At 47.5% G+C, this 18,080-nt stretch overlaps 1 protein-coding gene across 4 annotated transcripts in view; it reads right to left on the reverse strand.

The window, feature by feature from the left end:
• Window positions 1-14,035, reverse strand: part of KCNJ1 (potassium inwardly rectifying channel subfamily J member 1) — a 29,369-nt gene extending 15,334 nt beyond the window's left edge. Inside the window, exons 1-2 of one of the 4 annotated variants that reach the window (XM_014741373.3) lie at window positions 13,876-14,035; window positions 683-837 (exon numbers count right to left, since the gene is read on the reverse strand). The gene's annotated coding sequence lies outside the window, so the exon portion shown is untranslated. The remainder of the gene's footprint in view (window positions 1-682; window positions 838-13,875) is intronic. The other 3 variants (XM_070272949.1, XM_005611707.4, XM_070272950.1) reach the window with 3 other exon arrangements.
• Window positions 14,036-18,080: the final 4,045 nt, after the last annotated feature.

Genomic DNA, 18,080 nt, shown 5'->3' on the forward strand with positions numbered 1-18,080 from the left:
ACATCTTTTATTTTTACTTCTTCTAGCATTTTGTTCCTTGCCTATAACCCTTGTTCTATTCCTGGAGTCAGTAATATTAATAATCCAATTCTCATTTAAACCAGCCTCCTGGTGTATCAGCACTACCTCACAGATAAGCCAGAACTCCAGAGGACTGTTTAAAACCCCTCCTTGTCCCACATTCCTGCCATACCATTCTTTCCTCTGCCCCACATTCACCAAGAACAGAAAATAAGGGGACATGACAAATAACCGGTATGGGACAGGGGATCCTTACTGCTTCCTGGGGTCACAGCTGGGAGAAAGCTATGTGGAGTCCATATTCAGGGCCTCTCAAGGAAATGACAGAAAACTACACACTGTGCATTCCCAGAGGTTGGCCTCTTTCTCAAAGGCAGGGCTGGATTTCCTTGTGTGCTTCCCCAACAAGGGCCACTATCAGGAGGAAGAAAGAACGTACCAGGCCAATCCCTAGCTATTTTCAGTTGCCTACCTTAAAAAAAAAATCCTCACCTGGATAAATATAAAGCATGATAACCTGTGTCATCACACACCATCGGGACCAAATCTGGATCTTATTAAGTATCATAAATAAACGATGGTTTGGGGGGAAGAAACTAAGGTATAACTCGTGTCCTATTATGAGCACAAATTCCTACAAAAAGAAGCAAGGCCAGTCTACCTGGACAGGGTGTGCAGGCGGCCCAGTTTCAGTCTGGCCTTGAAACCTGTGGTCCAGAGTCAGACTTGAATCCCAGCTCTAGCGCTGATTGGTGCGTGACTGAGCCGGCTGCCTGGGTTTTTACAGAGTTAATTTCCCAATATAATCGATTAAGCCTGGAAAACAAAAAAGAAAAGTCACTAAGGAAAGCTAATGAGCAGTTAGGACCCTGGAGCTCACTGTAAGTTGTGTTTGCTTTTTTTTAGGAGGCGTCCGTATTGCTGCTCTGCCTAAAACTAAATTGTCACTATTCTCGTCCTTCCATACTCCCACCATACTGCCAATAACTGGACCCACTTTCAGCAATGGGTTTTTCCCAATATCCTTTAAGTCTCGGAATAGTTCATCCTGCTAAGGCTCCCCTGTGCTGCACTGGGCCAGACAGAGAAGAGAAGAGGAAAGAAGACCAGTAGGAATTGCCAAGAGATGAACAACTGGACTCAGCGCTGAACGAAATGCTGGCTCCCCGGCACCTGGAGGGTGTGAGTTTCGAGTTGTGCATGGCACCAAGACTGAGAATATCGTTGCAAAAGGCCAGCGGATAGGGTTGGCAAAGCAAAGATGGGTTCAACAGCTGTCCTGAAGGCAGTGAGGGATAGGCTGTAAGGTGGCATAGACCTTAGTTTAAACTCCACCCCTTCGACTTATCAACAGGATAAACCATCTTCCTTCTCCGAAGCTAAGTGTTCACCATAAAAATGGAGATAAGAATACCTCTTTCACAACCCTGAGATAGAAATCAGAGTAAGGCCACTCCACAGAGGGTCCAGCACGGTGGAAACCTCAGTGATGTCAGGTTCCTTCCTTTCTTTGCAGGGCTGAGAAGCCCCGATGAAGAGACGGCCAAAGGTCGGGTTGGCAGCTGGGGAGTAATTTTAACTCCCAGCTCTGGATTTGAGCCGGTGGGGCTGGCTCTCCCGCCAGACCCAAGGACTAACTCAGAAGTGCGACGTGAGCTGCAGAGGAAATGCAGGAAGGCGTGTAGTCTTGCCTGGGGGAGATGACAGGCCTTGGAATGTATTTTTACGTCTGCCTCCCTTACCCCTGTCCTCCCCGGCTCCTCGCGGAAGCTCACCCACCAGAACCTCTGGGAGTGGGAGGAGAGCGGGCCCTGGGCTGCTTTAAAGGGGACCTGTAAGGAGCATTTGGCATACATGAAGCCCAGAGGGAGAAGACTTTGTTTATCCGGCTACTAGGGAAAAATTAACAAAGGGGGAAAAAAGGCTGAGGATCAGAAAGAAAAACATTGCCTATAAAACAATGAGATTAGATTAGCCCATGAAGATCCAATTGTGCCAGACGAATTGAATTTCCTCTGAGGTTAGCATGACCAGCCTTCCAGATCCAGACACAGCTGGAGCACAGGGCTAGGTGATTGACGCCTGACACCATCCTTACCCTAAGAGTTTGTAGCAGGACTTCAGGTCTCTTGACCCCGTGCTGGGATGAGAGGTGCATCTGCACCTGGGCTTGCTGGGCAGCACACCCGGGGTAGATCACCTTGGGCTGAAACTCCTACTCTAAAAAAATGTTCCTAGCACCCTCTTGTTTTCCTTCTTCGCACCTAATACAACTTATTTTATATTTATTTCATTTAATTTGGGCCTTCCTCAGCTCTGTAAATGGCACAATCACCCATGAGTTCAAGAGAAACCTTGATTCCGTCTTGATTCTGTTCTTTCTCTCAGCCCCATATCCAATCCATCAACGCATCTTGTCTGCTCTTCCTACGACATATATTCAGGGGATGTCCTCTTCACCCCATCTCCATTGTGGCCGTCTTTGTCCAAACCACCATAACTGTTGCTTCAGCTACAGAAGTCACCTGCTTATTGACTCTGCTGTCTCTCCCGCCTCCCTATGCTATGTTGCCCATCACCAGAGGGAAGTATTCTCCTGTAAATCAGATCATGCTGCTGCCTTGCTTAAGCCTCTCTTGGCCTCCCCTCACCCTATGACCTCAAGGCCCTATATAACCTGGGCTCGGCTACACTCCCCAGCCCCACTTCATTCCTGTGTTTCCACCAGCTCGGGTGCTCAGAGGTCCATGCTGTTCCTAGCCTGGTCTTTTGCACTTGCTGTGCCCTCCTTCAGGACAACTCCACTCTGGGTCTTCCTATGGTCACTTCCTTCATGTCACTCAGGACTCAGCTTCATCATCACCAGCACCAAGCGCCTCTCAGCGTTCAATCTAAGGTAGCGCTCACTCAGTCAACTCTGCCTCTCCATTCTGTTTTAGCCTCTTCCCATCTCCTTTCATTCTAGGATGTCCTCTTGTTTGTTTACCTAATTATTATGTGTTCATGTTCTGTCTGTCTCCCCTCTACCAGAACGCACACTCCGGGAAGCAGCCCGTCTTGTTTTCCTCGGAATCCTCAGCAGCTAGATCTGCAGTAGAGACTCCACAAACATGTATTGAATGAGTGAAAGTCCGTGTCTTCCCCTGGCTGGAAGTGCCACAAGTGTCCTCAGACTTGGTCTGATCCATTCATCACTTTATATCCAACATCACCCATTGGGCCTCAACACTCTCTCTAAATAGAAATGGAGGGGAGGGAGACAGAGAAACACAGAGAAGCTATTTTCCTCCAAATGGCAGCTGAATACATTTTTTACTTGCTCACCCAACTAACGACCAAATAAACAGCCAGTGATGGTATGAAAACTACCCGTGGAGAATTCATAAATGCCCACACTGATGGATGACGGAGACAGTGCCTGTTCATAAGCATTATATGCCTCTGCAGACATTTTTCCCCTCCTCATTTTTTAAATTGAAGTATAGGTGACATACAGTATTAGATTAGTTTCAAGTGTACATTGTAATGATTAGATATTTATATACATTGTGAAATAATTACCACAATGTCTAGTAACCATCTGTCACCATACAAAGTTATTATAATAGTATCAACTATATCCCTTATGCTGTACAGTACATCCCTGTGACTTATTTATTTTATAATTGGAAGTTTGTGCCTATTAATCCCCTTCACTTATTTCACTCATGCCCCACCTCCACCTTTGGCGACCACCAGTTTGTTCTTTGTATCTATGAGTTTGCTTCTGTTTTGCTTTTTAGATTCCACATAGAAGTGAAATCATTCGGTATTTGTCTTTCTTTGCCTGACTTATTTCACTTAGCATAATACCCTCTAGGTCCATGCATATTGTCCCAAATGGCAAGATGACGTCATTTTTTGTGGTTGAGTTATATTCCATTATATATATATATATACACCACATCTTATTTATCCATTCATCTATTGATGGACACTTAGTTTGCTTCTATATCTTGGCTGCTGTAAATAATGCTTCGAAGAACATAAGGGTGCATGTGTCTTTTCAAATTAGTGTTTTCATTTTCTTTGGATAAATACACAGAAGTGGAATTGCTCAATCACACAGTAGTCCTTTTTTTAATTTTTCTGAGGAAGATCTATACTGTTTTCCATAGTGGCTCCATCAATTTACATTCCCACCAGTAGTATACAAGGGATCCCTTTTATCCACATCCTCACCAACACTTGTTAGTTTTTTCTTTTTGATAATAGCCATTCTGAGGTATGAGGTGATATCTCACTGTGATTTTGATTTGCATTTCCCTGGTGATTAACTTAAGCTTAGATTTCCTACAATGTGTAGTGGCACATACATCTCATGTATTTCAAACTCAATACTGTGCTTAGAATTGTACATGAGAAACACATGTGTTTCTGAACATTTGTTTGCATGATCAAAAAACTAACCATTTTTAGTGTTTATTTACTTGGTCAAGGATTTGAAAGTTCTTAAAAGTGCAAAAATAGCTGAATCACAGGCAAGAGCTCAGAGAAACTAAAGAAAATGTGGATGAAATAGAGCGAGCAGGTGCAGTGTGGGACTCAGGGAGGCCCTGCAATGAGCTGCAGGTGGGGGAACTGGAAATGAGGGGACAGGTAAGTGTGCACTCCTGACCACGCAGAAGTCCCCAGAGAAACCCTCTGCTCCTAGAGGAGCTGTGCACCACAACGGCAAGCCCTGACAATTGAGATATGGCAGGAGAGATAGGGGAATTAAGGCAACCACATGCCACCAGATTCTACTGACGAGTCACCATTGTTAGAATGGCATTTGACTCTGGCTACAGTCAGTGTTTGCTGAATGAGTCAATTGATGGGTGAAGGAAAAATGGGAAGGGGGTATATCTTTCAGTGTTATTTGAAGATGAAAGGAGACGAGATGTATGAGAGTAACTGGCAATTAATGAATGTTCCATAAAGTTTTCTTGAATCTAGTTCTGTCTGAGGGTAGTTTTTCCTCAAACCCGTGGATCAACAATAACTAACGTGTATGGATCTTGCTCTGTTCCAGGCCCCCTCCATGTGTAAACTCAATTGTTACAACTACCATGTGACATGGACAACATCATTATTACTCCCAGTATATAGAGGAGAAAACCAAAGATCAGAGAAGCCAAGTTATTGATCCAAGTTCACAGAGCCAGAAAGTTAGAATTCAGCCTGCTATGGTTTCAACTGGTATGATATGTGTCCACCTTGGTTTTAATCACTGGAAGAAACTCATTAAAGCACATCCCTTCCGATATGACTTCTTTGGCTCAGACGGAAGGCTGGCGGTGTATTCTCTGCAAGACCCTCATACCAGCTGGGCAGATCGCCTCTCACAAGAGAGGGGGGCACACTGCGAGGTTTGACTTGACTTTACAGGATTGAGGTTGAAGGATCGAAATTACGGCAGGGGAAAAGGAATGGACACTTGTTGAGTGTCTGCTGTGTGCCAGAAACTGTGGTAGGGGCCTTGCAGAAAGGCCTTCCTTTAATCCTCACAGTGACCGTAAAAGTTGTGTCATTATCTCTGTTTTACAAGAGAAGCAGCTGAGGCTTAGAGAGGTTAAGTAGCTCCTGTGAGGCAGAGCTGAGATGGGAGCCCAAATCATACTGGATCCTTCTGCCACAGTCCCTGAAGATTTGGCCCATAAGATGGGTGATTTCTGAGCTCAGGTCGGGGAGGAAAGGCAGGCCAGCCTGGGGAAAGGGCAGGCCTTCCAATTCGGTTCTCTTCTTTCTCTCCTTCCTTGCCCGCTCTTTCTTTGCTTGTTCCTTCCTGTTGTCCTTCTGTCAATAAACACTTACTGAGAGTATCACACGCTGGGCTCTGTGCCAGGAGCTGGGGATGTAGCATTAATAAGAGTGATATTCGGGGAGGTGGAGAGAGCTGGACAGATAATAAAAAGGGACCCAAGAAGCACGGAAATCATAGATTGTGATAAGGGCTAAGAAAGCAACAGCAACGAGGGTGACCTTGAAAAGTATCAGTAAGTAGAAGGGCGCTGGGTGCCAAGGTTGTGGGGGCGGCAAGGCCATGAGAAGAGAGGCGGGGCAAGCTCGGACTCGGCCCCCTCACTACCTGCAGCAGCACCTGCAGGCTCCTGCCGAGGGCATTGCTCAGAGAGTTTTCGAATTTCAGACAGATTTAAGAAACCTGGAGAGCTCAGGAAGGAGGCCTGCCCGAGGGGCCAAATCAAGCTGCAGTTTTCCTATCCGTCAAATGACAATAACAATCTACCTCCCAGGGCCATCACACACATTAAATGACGCAGTGTTTGGGAGAGTTCAGGTAGATGAGCGACGGACTATATAAAAGTGAGTTGGAACTGTAGCAAGAGGGAGTTCAGTTAGACGTAAGGAAGAACTTTTTGACTGAAAGGACGATATGATGCTACAGTAGGTTTGCGATGAAGAGTCTTACCTATATTGACAATTTACAATAGAAACAATAACTACCTGCCCCAGATAAGTCCCTGACACCTCATAGGCTTCGTAGTGAAATGAATAAATATAGAAATGAATGAATTTTTAAATGCAGGTGTGCCCTGCAGGAGGAGATGACTTAAGGAACTTCAGAAGTCTCTTTGCTATTACTACAGCAGGGATTCCAGAAGATTCTCTGAAGAAAAGTGAAGGCATCGCCAATGGGAATATTGAAAATTAGTCCAGTGCCACTGCAAGGGTGGGTCTTGTGGCCCACATTAGCTGGACCAAGGGCCTGGAGACACAACAGCCTGGAGACGCTGCCCAGCGCTGCAGGACGCGGGGCTAGCAGGACGCAAGGAGAGAAGAAAGAAGAAAACTTTGCCTGGAGCTGCTAGAAAGGTGAGAGGCGGGGTGGCTCTGAAAGCCAGTGCGATACAGAGGAAAGATCCATGGAGACTGGGCAACCCAGCTCCCCCGTGACCAACTTGTGTGAGCGGGCCCCTCCAGAGCCCTCCCCTGGCAGAGTAATTTCCCCATGTCTGGGGCATGCTGGCCACGCTGCTTGGGCCTGACTGGAATACTTGGAAAAGCAAAAACACGTTATGCACAACGTCCGAGATTACTTTTATTAACTCGGGCAGGAAGAGCCAACCGTGCAGAGGCAAAACCAGCATCTTTCTGTCAGGCATTGTGCCTTCTCTTCATCCCCAATCTCAGGCAGGGACTAGGAATGGCTCAGCATCTGGTATATAGTCACCAACAAAATATGCATAGCATTTACTGTATCTGCATTTGGAAATTAGCCTGCCTGTGGTCTGGCTATTAGAGTCCCTGGGGCCCCTCTCACCCACATGGCTAAGCAGGCAAAGACAGGAACTACTGCACTGCCAGCTTCCACCCACGCTCCTTCCTGCAGAAAAGTGGCCAGCTCAGGGGACTGAAAGAGGACGGCTTCCTGAAGCAGCACTCACTAGCAGCTCAGGATGGATGCTCAGGGACCTGGGATGGGGGGAAGGGAGTCAGTTGGGACAGTCCCATGTGGAGGAGTGTGCTGAGCATTTAGAACAGAACAAGAGACTGCTGGAGTGAGGAGGCAGAGCTGCGGGCAGCAGGGTGGAGAGGTGGGGCAGGGCGCGTAAGAGGGGGAAAGCCTCGACCATTGGCTGCCTGGGGTTTATGGCACCTCTGGGGTCTCTGGGGCCTCAGCAGAAAGGAAGCTGCAAGGCTGGTTTACGGGGTAGACCCAGGCATGCCGGGGAAAGGCGTAAACAGGGGAGGCAGCGACTGTCCTTGGTCCAAGCTTAAGCTGTGCATCGTTGAAGAGCGTCTCTGCTCCCACAAACCAGCAGAGAGAGTGGGGTCAGTGGGGTTCAGCTCTGTGGTGCAAGAACACAAGACCAAGAGGGAAGGGCTCACGCAAAGCCCCCTTGCAGGAGCCGGGATGGGAAAAGACTTCCAAGAGCACCAGGTCATGCCCTGCCTGTGCGCCAGCCACCCTAAAGCCCCTCCCAGACAGACAGACTCAGGTTCCATGTCTGCCCAAGGAACATGGCCAGCAGCTTACTCCCATTTCCTCCTGAAATCTGTTCCTGCCTCTCAAAACTTCTACAGACCAGCCTTCTTCCTGATATCTAACCCAAATCCTTAGGCTGAGATTTGAATCGACTGTCATCTTGTCTTCAGTAGGTATGAGAAAACCAGCCTCTTCATATGCTAGAAAGAAATTTTAGCCCACAACCCTGGGCTGACCTTCTCAAGTGACGGCCTGTTTCCAGCTTCACTTCACTGTCGCTGTAGGCAGACCCGTGGGAAGGAATTGGCCCACTTCATGCCCCTGTGATCTCTCTACTCACACGGCTCCAGGTGCCAGCCGGGACTGGGCTCATGTCCCCCCGCCCTCCACACCCCTTCTTTCACTGCTACAAGATACTTAAAGAAGCATCTTTGTCTCTAGAAACCCAAATCTGCAAAAACCACCATCAGCTGTAAAGCACTCAGCCAAGGGAACTCAGGCATTAAAAGGAAGGTGAACGAAACCCAAATCCCGTACACGTTTTTCCCCAATTCTCTTCTAGCCTCTTTCCTCACTGGATTTCATTCTGTCTGTGTCTTAACAGTGGTGAGCATCTGCATCGGCTGGGGAAGAAAACCTCAAGTTCTCACACACAGTGGATTTGGACAAGGCGAGAAGCGTGAAGAGCCCCAGCCTCTGAAGGGATTCTCGGACTTGGTCCAGGTAAGCATTCTGAGTTAGGATCTCTCAGAACTTCCCCTCCCCTCCCCCTCTAAGGGCATGGAGTAGCTGAGAGAGGAGAGGAGACTTCTCTCCTGCCCACTGCACCCTGCTGGGGCCGCTCTGGAAACAGACTGGGTAGGCGAGACCCACCAGGTAGACTATGCTGCACTCAGGCCCGTCGCTCACGAGTGTCCTCCCAGTGAGACCAAAACTTCTGCAAGGTAGGGACTGTCTTCGCACTTTAGGAAAGCCCCTCACAGAGTGAGTTATTCTAAGGTGATCCTCTGACCATTCTGTGACTTATCTCTGAATCCAACTCAAGCTCTCCATACTCTATGCATAATTCATCAGCGGTTCAAACCCCAACAACATCAGACTTTGATCCTGAAATAGTTGAATGCACCTTCCAGTAAAGACTAGGATCACTCTTATCTCTCTGAACATCTCATCACTGGACTTGGACTCCAAGGGGCCAAATTTCAGGGAGTCTTTTTCCTGTGAGAAGCTAACAACAGTTACTCATAGTTTCCGAGTTCTGTCAAGCTTTTCAAGGACAAATGGCGGATCTGGATAGAGCCAGAAAGCTCCCAAGAATGTAATCAAGGGCAGTGAACCATGAGCCTGCCCCTAGGGATAGTCACCTGAGAGAGCTATGGTTGTTCTAAGTGCAGCGACAGTATTAACCTGTTGCTTTCAACTGTGTTGTGTTGCATATGGAAATCTGCTCCCTGGGAATATGGTGGCACAGTGATACACACTGGTAGGTATAATTCCTGAATTTGAGCTGAGAAACATTGGTGTTTGTGCAATTGGAAGAGAGGGAGGGCCATGTATTGGGAAATTCTAAATAAGTGGACATTTCTGGCTTGTATTTCAGAGTATTCAAAAAGAATCTTCTCTTAGAAGCATAGGTGGGTGACATGCATCTAACTAGAATACGAAGTTTAGGAGGCTTGATAACTGCGTGACGAAGCATGGGGCAGACGTACGCACAATGAGACAGACTGTCGCATACTGGAGAACTGACTCGGGGAAATAACAACAGGCTTCTCTGAGTGAGGAAGTTGTTGATCCAAAGCAAAGTTGGGTGAATTCAGGTTTATATTTTTCCTGAGGACTTTGAGCAAGTCATCGCCTTCCTCCAGGCCTTAGTTTCTTTCTTTGAACAATGAGTGATCTGGACTTGATGAACCCTTAGAATGATTGTTAAAAATTAGTTTCAATGCTCTATTTTTTAAAGTGATGATATTGGGTTGGGTTTTATATTAACAGCTAGAGCCCATAACAAGAGCTTTTGAGAAATAACTACTTGGGGTGGAACATCTTTGGACTCTCAACAGTCTCGAAGTTGCCCATTCTCTGCATTATTCTTAGTTTCTTTCTGCTATTCTTCAAACAGAACCCGGGAGTTTCCCTGTAAGAGCATTGCCCCCTCTGCTCCCTCACAGATTCTGACGAGGCAATGGCAAGGATGGCAACACTCTCTCTATACATCCTTCCTAATAAACTCAGCAAGGACGGCTTAGGATCGTCCCATCTGGAGCAGAGAATGGAGTCCAGTGAGCTCTTTAACCTTAAAGTGATTTTTTGCTTATTTTTGACTTTTCTAGGGTCTACCACCTACATGTCTCCACTCTAATTTCTCCTTCATCTTTTTTTAAGTGTTTGTTTGTTTTTATTCTGTTTTATTTTTCCCATTTATACACATACTCCTTGCTTCTTCATGAAGATTTATGAACACATAATCAAGACAACCACTTTTTTCTCACTAGAGCAGAGCTAATGTTATTTATTATTCAATGCATGTTCCAGGAGACAGAGCAGAGAGGGAAGGTGTAGGTCCCTTTCTCTTCACCTTGGGCTTTAGCCTAAGTCATCACCATCCTGTACTTGCCTTCCCCAACTATAAAATTGGAACGGATTTATTAGCCTTGAGATGAAAGTAGATGGTCACTTTTGGCTTTCCATCGACCTCGTTATCAGGAATACCATCACCTCCACCTCTGAAAATGCCCAGCTCATATGGGGAAAAGAGAAGTTGCTAAGCAGAAGTCTTTAAAACTAATTACGATATTCAACTATCCTCAATTAACTATTGGGCAAATTCTTTGATTTCTGTGCCAATAAATTCATTCAGTGGTGACTCGAACTAGCAACATAATGCATATTCTGGCAAATTCTTCTGTGTCTTGGGCCCTTTAAAATCTATGTTGGACTCACTGTCAGGACCCCTGAGTTACTTCAGCTCTAGGGAGAAAAGTCCCAGGGTTGCCTTAAAGTGGCTGGCCTGAAGTCAGTAGACCAGGAATTAAACTTCAAAGTGCTGATTTTTTCCAGATATTCTGAACTGTGTGATGTTGCTTAATATTTCAAGGCCTCTCACCCCACCTGCCAAGTGGAAGGAGGAGGGATGTATGGTGGATACTGGAGTTAGACAGATGTGGGTCTGAATCCCAGTTCTGCCACTTCCTGTCTGTGTGACTTGGCTCAGGTTCTCAGCCCGGAGCTTCTGTAACAGTGCGCCTGAAGGGGGTCCTGTGTACCAGGATGCTAATCCTCTCAGCCTCATCCAAGGCCTCGGTGCTCAGGGAGAAAAAGAGACATGGGCTAACTCTGAGAACTTTCCTTCTCCCCAAACACGCATGCCTTTCAAAGGCACAGAAAAGCAAGTGACCATAGGCTTTATTTCTGAGGAGGAGGCAGCTGAAAAACCAGTGCCCTGCCCTACACAGTCCCTGACTCCCCATAACATCCGCGGGCCGTTAACTTCTGTCTCTGCGGCCAAGGGGCCACAGTGGATGTGTGAGGGAAATGTAAAGAAACACTCTTTTCCATTCAAAGTTTGTTTGTCACTCTGGGGAAGTTTCCTAAATGAGACCAGCCAACCCTTGTGTTCCTATTTTAGAGTTACACTTCATCCCAGCAGCCAGTCTGTCACTAGATCTTGTGTATCTTGCCTCTTAACATCTCCTATCCAGTTTCCTTGGCAATGGTCTTACCCACCCCAATCCACCTTGCACTTTGTAGACAAAGCAGCGTTTCTAAAATGGACATATGATCTTACATGGTTTCTCTTACCTTCCAGATACTGCCCGAGCTCCTTAGCATTGCACTTGAGGCCCTTTATCCATGTGCTTGCTCTGCAGCTTCTCTTGTCTCATCTTTCTTCACCCCTCCCCATGCCACCCCCCTCCAGCCACACCAGCTTGGTATTCCCTGTACCTGCCACACTCTCCCATGCCTCCATATTTTTGTAAATGCCGTTTCCTTGTTCTGGAAGGCCCTTTGTCCTGCCCCCACCTGCCTTCCTAGGGAGTTTAAGATCATGCTTCCACGAGTTCTTCTATAAGCAAAGTAGGATGTCCTTCTTGTGCGGTGACTATATCAGGACTACACTGCTGTGTGACAGTCCCTCTTCATCACAGTGTTTATCCTGCTGGAGTGTAATAGCCTGTTTCCACACACATATCCCCCTGAACTGTGAATACCATGAGAACAAGGGCCAGTCACTAATTTCCCAGGACCTATCACAGTTCCCAGAACGTAGTGGGGGCCCATTGTAAGCGTGTTGAAAGGCAAATAAGGAAAAACACCTGTATGTATAATAATAATATGAATGAGAAGGACAATAATGAAAAGAAGAAAGACAATAGTTATCATTAGCATCTTAAATTGTAGAAGCAAGAGGAGTGAAATTTGGGTCAAAACTCAGAATCAAACTGCTGGGACATATAAGCAACCCCGGGGAGAACTCTAAGAGAAGCATTAGGAAGCCTTCAATCCGCAGAAGCCACGGGGCAGATAAAAGGCAAGCATGTGAGTCCAAGCTGAATCCTTGGAAAATCACCGAGCTGTGCAAAGGTCCAGAGTAGATTTGTCAACTGGCACAGAACAACGAATTGCCGAGAGAAGGAAAGAGACATGCATGAGAAAGTCCGAGTCTCAGGTCTGCGGAGCAGAGCACGCTTGGCAATAGAGCATGTTACATGTTTCCAAAGAACCAGAGAAAAACAGAACCCCAACAGCATCAAAGCTCCAAGAACCATTCACAAGGAATCCACTCATGGAGCTTTTTGACAAGTCCAGCCCTGCACCCTTACTGACTCGGTGTGCTTCTTCACACAAAAGAAAATCCATCCTCACACCTTAAGTACAAAAACAAAAACAAAAACCACTTTTCTGATGGCTTCTCCCTTCATGGGTAGGTGCTCCTACCCCATTGTGCTTTGAAAAACTGAAGCTGACATAGTGAGGTGACACTTTTACAGCACACTGTCGTATAAGACAACGTGAGCAGAGCCCGTGACTGAAGGGCACCTGCCAGGGGCTGGGTAAGTCTTCGTCTACCATGGCCTCCTTACCCAAATCACCATATTTTGCTCCATTTTTTGTGCCCAACTACAGAAAAGACACACATTTTTCCTAAATATGCAAAAGACAAACTTCTTCTGAGTGACTATGCACAGAATCTGTAAGACATAGATGTTTGGAGAAGGGGGTCCCATGCCTGTTCATTCTTGGGCTCATATAAAGCAGATCATAGGCGAACAGTGGCATTCACTGCCACGGAGCTTTTGTCACAGCAGCATTTAGGGAGCTGAACAAATGTTGAGAAATCCAAATGCATTCACATGGAATCATACAACATTTCAGAAAATGAGAGAAAACCATTCCAGTGAAGGTAAGTGAAATGTCTTACTAACACCAGTCACCCAGATGAGCCTTAAGCCTTTTCCATAATAGACCTCACTAGCACCTTTATACTCTACCTTAAAGTTGGAAAAGGCTTGAGAGAGCTTCTGCTATTGTTATGCAAGATCTTGCAGCAATTGAAGGATGCCATCAGAGACAGAAGCCCCACTCAGAGCTCTACACCAAGAAGAGAAGACCATGGAACCAGATGTGACATGATCAGAGGTTTTAACTGCCCTCCAGCTCAGAGCTGTGAAATGGCCGAGGGAGAGCAGGATGAAGCTCACAGCTCAGAATCCATGTGTGACCAGAAGCTCACAAGCATCAATTGAGTGAGTTAAAACCACGCTTTCATTCCCCAGGAGTGGTGGACAGTCTGTCTAGACTTGAGGTGGGGAAAAGAGGGCTCAGTTTCCACCAGAATTAACTCTTTTTTCTACAAAGGGCAAGGAGACATTTCTCCCTCTTACCTCATGGAGTGCCAGAGGAAGTGTAGAGACAAAAACTCAATTTCTTGGTCCCCAAGAAAGCAGCTGGATCCTTGATGTGAGCAAGTCCTTGCACTTTTGGTCCAAGAGTTTGGGTGTGCCAAGTGAGGGTGTCTGAGGCCCTGTTGGTTTTTATGTCTGTGGGTCAGCTCAGACCGGCTGCCAACTCATCTGTATGCAACAGCTTTCAAAAAACACAGTTTACTTTAGAACCGGATCCAACAAGAGCAGGCATAGCAGTTAAATGGGCTAGATGCACTAGAGGTGTTGAGCCGCCAGGGCTAATTAAGAAAGATTTGTTTATGGAGCCTTGGCCTGGAACCAGGAGGCCAGTTTGCTCATGCTGACAGTGTCCCAGTCAAACGTGTGAGGTTGAGCACCTGTGCACATGGGCTAGCTGCTCCAGGGTGGGGGTCAGGAGTCCTCAAGGAGCCCCTGCAAAGTTTCTCCTGCTAGGTGACTCAGTGGCCATAAAAGCTCAGGCTGACCTGACCCTTCCTCAGTCATTCATCTGTTGCCCTGGTCTCAGTACAATGTAGAGCTTTACGGCAGACACTCTGCGGTAGAGCAGACTGGAAGTGAGGCCCTCCTCCACCAACGGTGTCGCCTGGGGCAAGTTCCTCACTTCTTGCCTTGGAGGTCCGCACTGAGGAGTGGGCTAAGGTTTGGCATGCACTTGGCATTGAGTAATCACTTGTGAAAGCCAACATATGCCAAGGATCAGCTTCCTTTCCTCCTTCCCACCCTAACTCCCTAGGGTCAACTCCCTCTAGTCTCCAGTGAGGGAGAGGAGGTCTTGTTGACACCCCTTCTGAGTGGCTCTCTTCTCGGTGTTCCTCCCTGTCATGGTGTCCTCCATGGACCATCGCTCACTTTGCTGCTGGTCACAACCTGGAGCATCAGAAAACAGTCTCCTTAACAAGCTTTCTCTGTCTTCAAGGGGCAGGAGGGGCTGAACATGGACAGGCCACACGTCCCTCTACTGTCTGTCCCCTTCCTCTCCCCTCAGCACCACACAAGATGATCTCAGGTACCAGACTTTACCCGAGTCTACGTGGTTAAAAGGAAAAGAGAAACTGCAGGGCCGCACGGTAGTTTGGAGGCCCCGAGCCAGTGATTCTGACACCACTCAATTACACAGGAGAATGAAAACATCATGATTTTCTAGAGAGGATTAAATGGAAACAAACGCATAATTACATGGGAAAAGGAAATTTTGTTTTCAAACACTTATAAGTATAATCAGTTGTTATAGTAAAGGAAAAAATATAGTAGGTGTAAGTAGACCAGCTTGTAGTAGCATTTCCCATTGAAGTTCGATTGTGAGAGACCTGTTGCAGGGAACAGCAGTACCACGGGGAGGGAGAACAAGAGGAGAGACTCAAAGCTTGTGCTAAACATGATTTCCTATTCACAGAAGGTCTCCCTGGGGCACTCCAGTTCCCACTCTTGCTGCCTGTCCCTAGGTTCATCCCTCTCTCCAATAGTACCTCCTTTCTCCATCCACCACTGTGTGGTCCTCTATCTACCTTCCCAGGTATCCCTCCCCTGCCCTGTGGAATAGCCCCCCACCGCAGATTCACCCCTCCCCACCTCTGAGCAGTGCACTCCCCAAGTCTGGGCATGAGCCCATAAGAATGCACCCTGCAGACATCCCAGTATAGGGGGAGTGGGTGTCCAAGGACCCTCGCTGCTGTGCCCCAAAATGACTGAGCACAGCATGGACATGAGGAAGCCACAGGGAGGGGACTCCTCTGACAGCGACTTTGGCTGGAGCAAGTCAAATGGCCGTGTGGCCATGTGGAACCTTCCTTAAACTCCAGGGCAGGCTAGGATGCTTCAATATTCCCTCCCTCTCCCCTTCACTCAGGGCAGCCGGGGGCCACTCTGGCCAGCTCTCCTGGCTCCTTCCCTTTTTTCTCCCACGCGGGTGCTTCTCTAGATAAAATCTTTGCACTGTTAATGTCATCTTAGTGCCTGCTTCCCGGAGGCCCTGGACTGGCACCTGGGCTATTCCCACAAGATGGGAATTCTCAGGGACTTCGGCAAGAGAGACACTGGGGTCGCACAGGACAATTCAGGAAAAGGGCTTTTGTGATCCAATTTCCAGAGCAGGGGCCCAAGAAGACCAACGTTCTGAGTTTCTCCATTGTTGTGGGTTATGGGTTTGGCTTTTATTCTCCCAATTATCCACCAGACGACCAAAAATACAAACGCACATACAAACACGCATCTCTCAAAGGTAAACATTAATTCTCAGAGACAGCACAGAACAAACCCAAAGTGAGGGAAATAAATGTTTTCCTAACTGCCTCATTGATTTTCAAGGCAGGTCCCTCCTGCACAGTGGAGCCAAACGTCTCATTATCATGCAGACCAGGTGGTTATCTTACCTCATCCCCCACCCCTTGCCCCCACCTTCAAAATGGCCCCTTGGGACCTGCAGGGAATGAGAAAGAGGCTGTTGCTAAGCAACAGGGAGGGCAGGGCTGATATGTTCTTCCAGCTCCGTGAATCTTGCTTACAATGTGCAAGTGAAGATGTTTGACCTGACGGAACGCTTCGGTGCATCTTCCGTAGAACCAACGTGATTCGTTTTCTCAGTCTCTCCTCCTCCTCACAGTCTTCGTGGAGAAATTCTGCTCCCACTCCACCAGTCTGCTGCTTCCCCTTCTTCTGCGGTCACAGAGAAGGTCCTCATGGCAGGACCCAGGTGGTGAAGAGAATGCCTCTTTTCCCTGGCTCTGTCCCAGTCCCGCCGCGCTGTCCCCGGTGGCTGTTCACCCGCATTTACTCCTCAAACCACCTGCAGCCCCCTCTGCACCTGAGCTGGAGGACCAGAGTCAAGAGAGTGGTTTTCGTTTTCTTCTCTTTAAAGAAATTTGGGACATTTCAAAGATATTATTCTGCTCATGACTAATATTCCAACAAGAGTCATTTGGATGAACAGTAGGCCATTAGAGGTGCTGTCAGATTTAGGAGAAGACAGAGGGTCTCACTCCCACAACAAAGGGCAGCATGCGACAAGTCTGAGAGGCAGGACCCTGGAGGTGCAGCAGCAGACAGCAGGGGAAGGAGGCAGGGCCTGCACAGGGAAACCGAGTTCTGGTCCCGGGAGTGGGTACCTGACGGACAGCCGAGGGAGAAAGCAAATCACAGCAACGCTGCCAAAGCAAGTTCTTCCCGGTCTGAACAGAAGAACGGGGGACTCACGTGGCCCAAGCCCCAGTCTGTGCTAAGCACTTTGCACACATCATCTCAATTCATCCTAACAATCTTTGGGATAGGCAGTATTTTAATCCAAGTACCAACGAGAGATGAAGACACTCGCCTCTGGGGACACATTGAGCACGTGACGAAGCAGGGGGCAAATTCAGCCTCCCTGTGATGCACAGGCCCCTCCCAAGCGTTGCCTCATGAAGATGATTAGCTGCCAGATGGACACAATTTCCCCGTGTGAGAGAACAGAGGCTCGGGCATTGGCCTGCCTCTCTCGATTTAACTAAAAAGCAGTTCTAACACTACACCTCCTGGTACAGCATATATTCTTTGCAAAGCACTGAATTCATTATTTTGGCAATCAGGAAAGGAAATTAAAAAGAATTTTAAGAGGAAAATATAGTGCATTAAACAAATGTTTCTTTTTGCTCTCTCCTGAACTCAACAAAACTGGGAGTAAAGGAATTAAAAAGGTAAAAATCCACAAGGACAAAAAGAACAGGAAAGGAGACAACAGCAGTCAAGAGATTTTTCAAAAAATGTAGGAAGGCACAGGGCACAGCAGCCCAGTCTGGGCTCAAGGGCCTGCCGAGGGAGAGGCAGCGAGAAGCCAGCAGCATGCTCTCCACGGCGCAGTGTGGGACAGCCCCGGCTGCCTCTGAAGGCAGGACTGCTGTGTAGAACTGGAACATGAAAACTGGTTGAAATTCCTAATAGGAAACAGAATCCCCAGGCTAGGATTTGAGGTTTACTCTGGAGAAAACCAGAGAGAGCATGGATTTGGGTTCTTCACTCCTAGCCGAGGGTGGGGGTGAAGCATTGGACTGGAACAGAATGGGGGTCAGGGGAAAATCTGCATACCGAATGGGAGACCCATGACCTCCGTCCTCCACTCAGCACCCAGGCGCCTGATGGCCGCTGTGCAGGAGAACGGCGGAGTCGTCTCTAGGAAAACTCAGTGGGCTGAG

This window comes from Equus caballus, chromosome 7 (genome assembly GCF_041296265.1).
Source record: "Equus caballus isolate H_3958 breed thoroughbred chromosome 7, TB-T2T, whole genome shotgun sequence".
NCBI classification, from domain to species: Eukaryota; Metazoa; Chordata; class Mammalia; order Perissodactyla; family Equidae; genus Equus; species Equus caballus.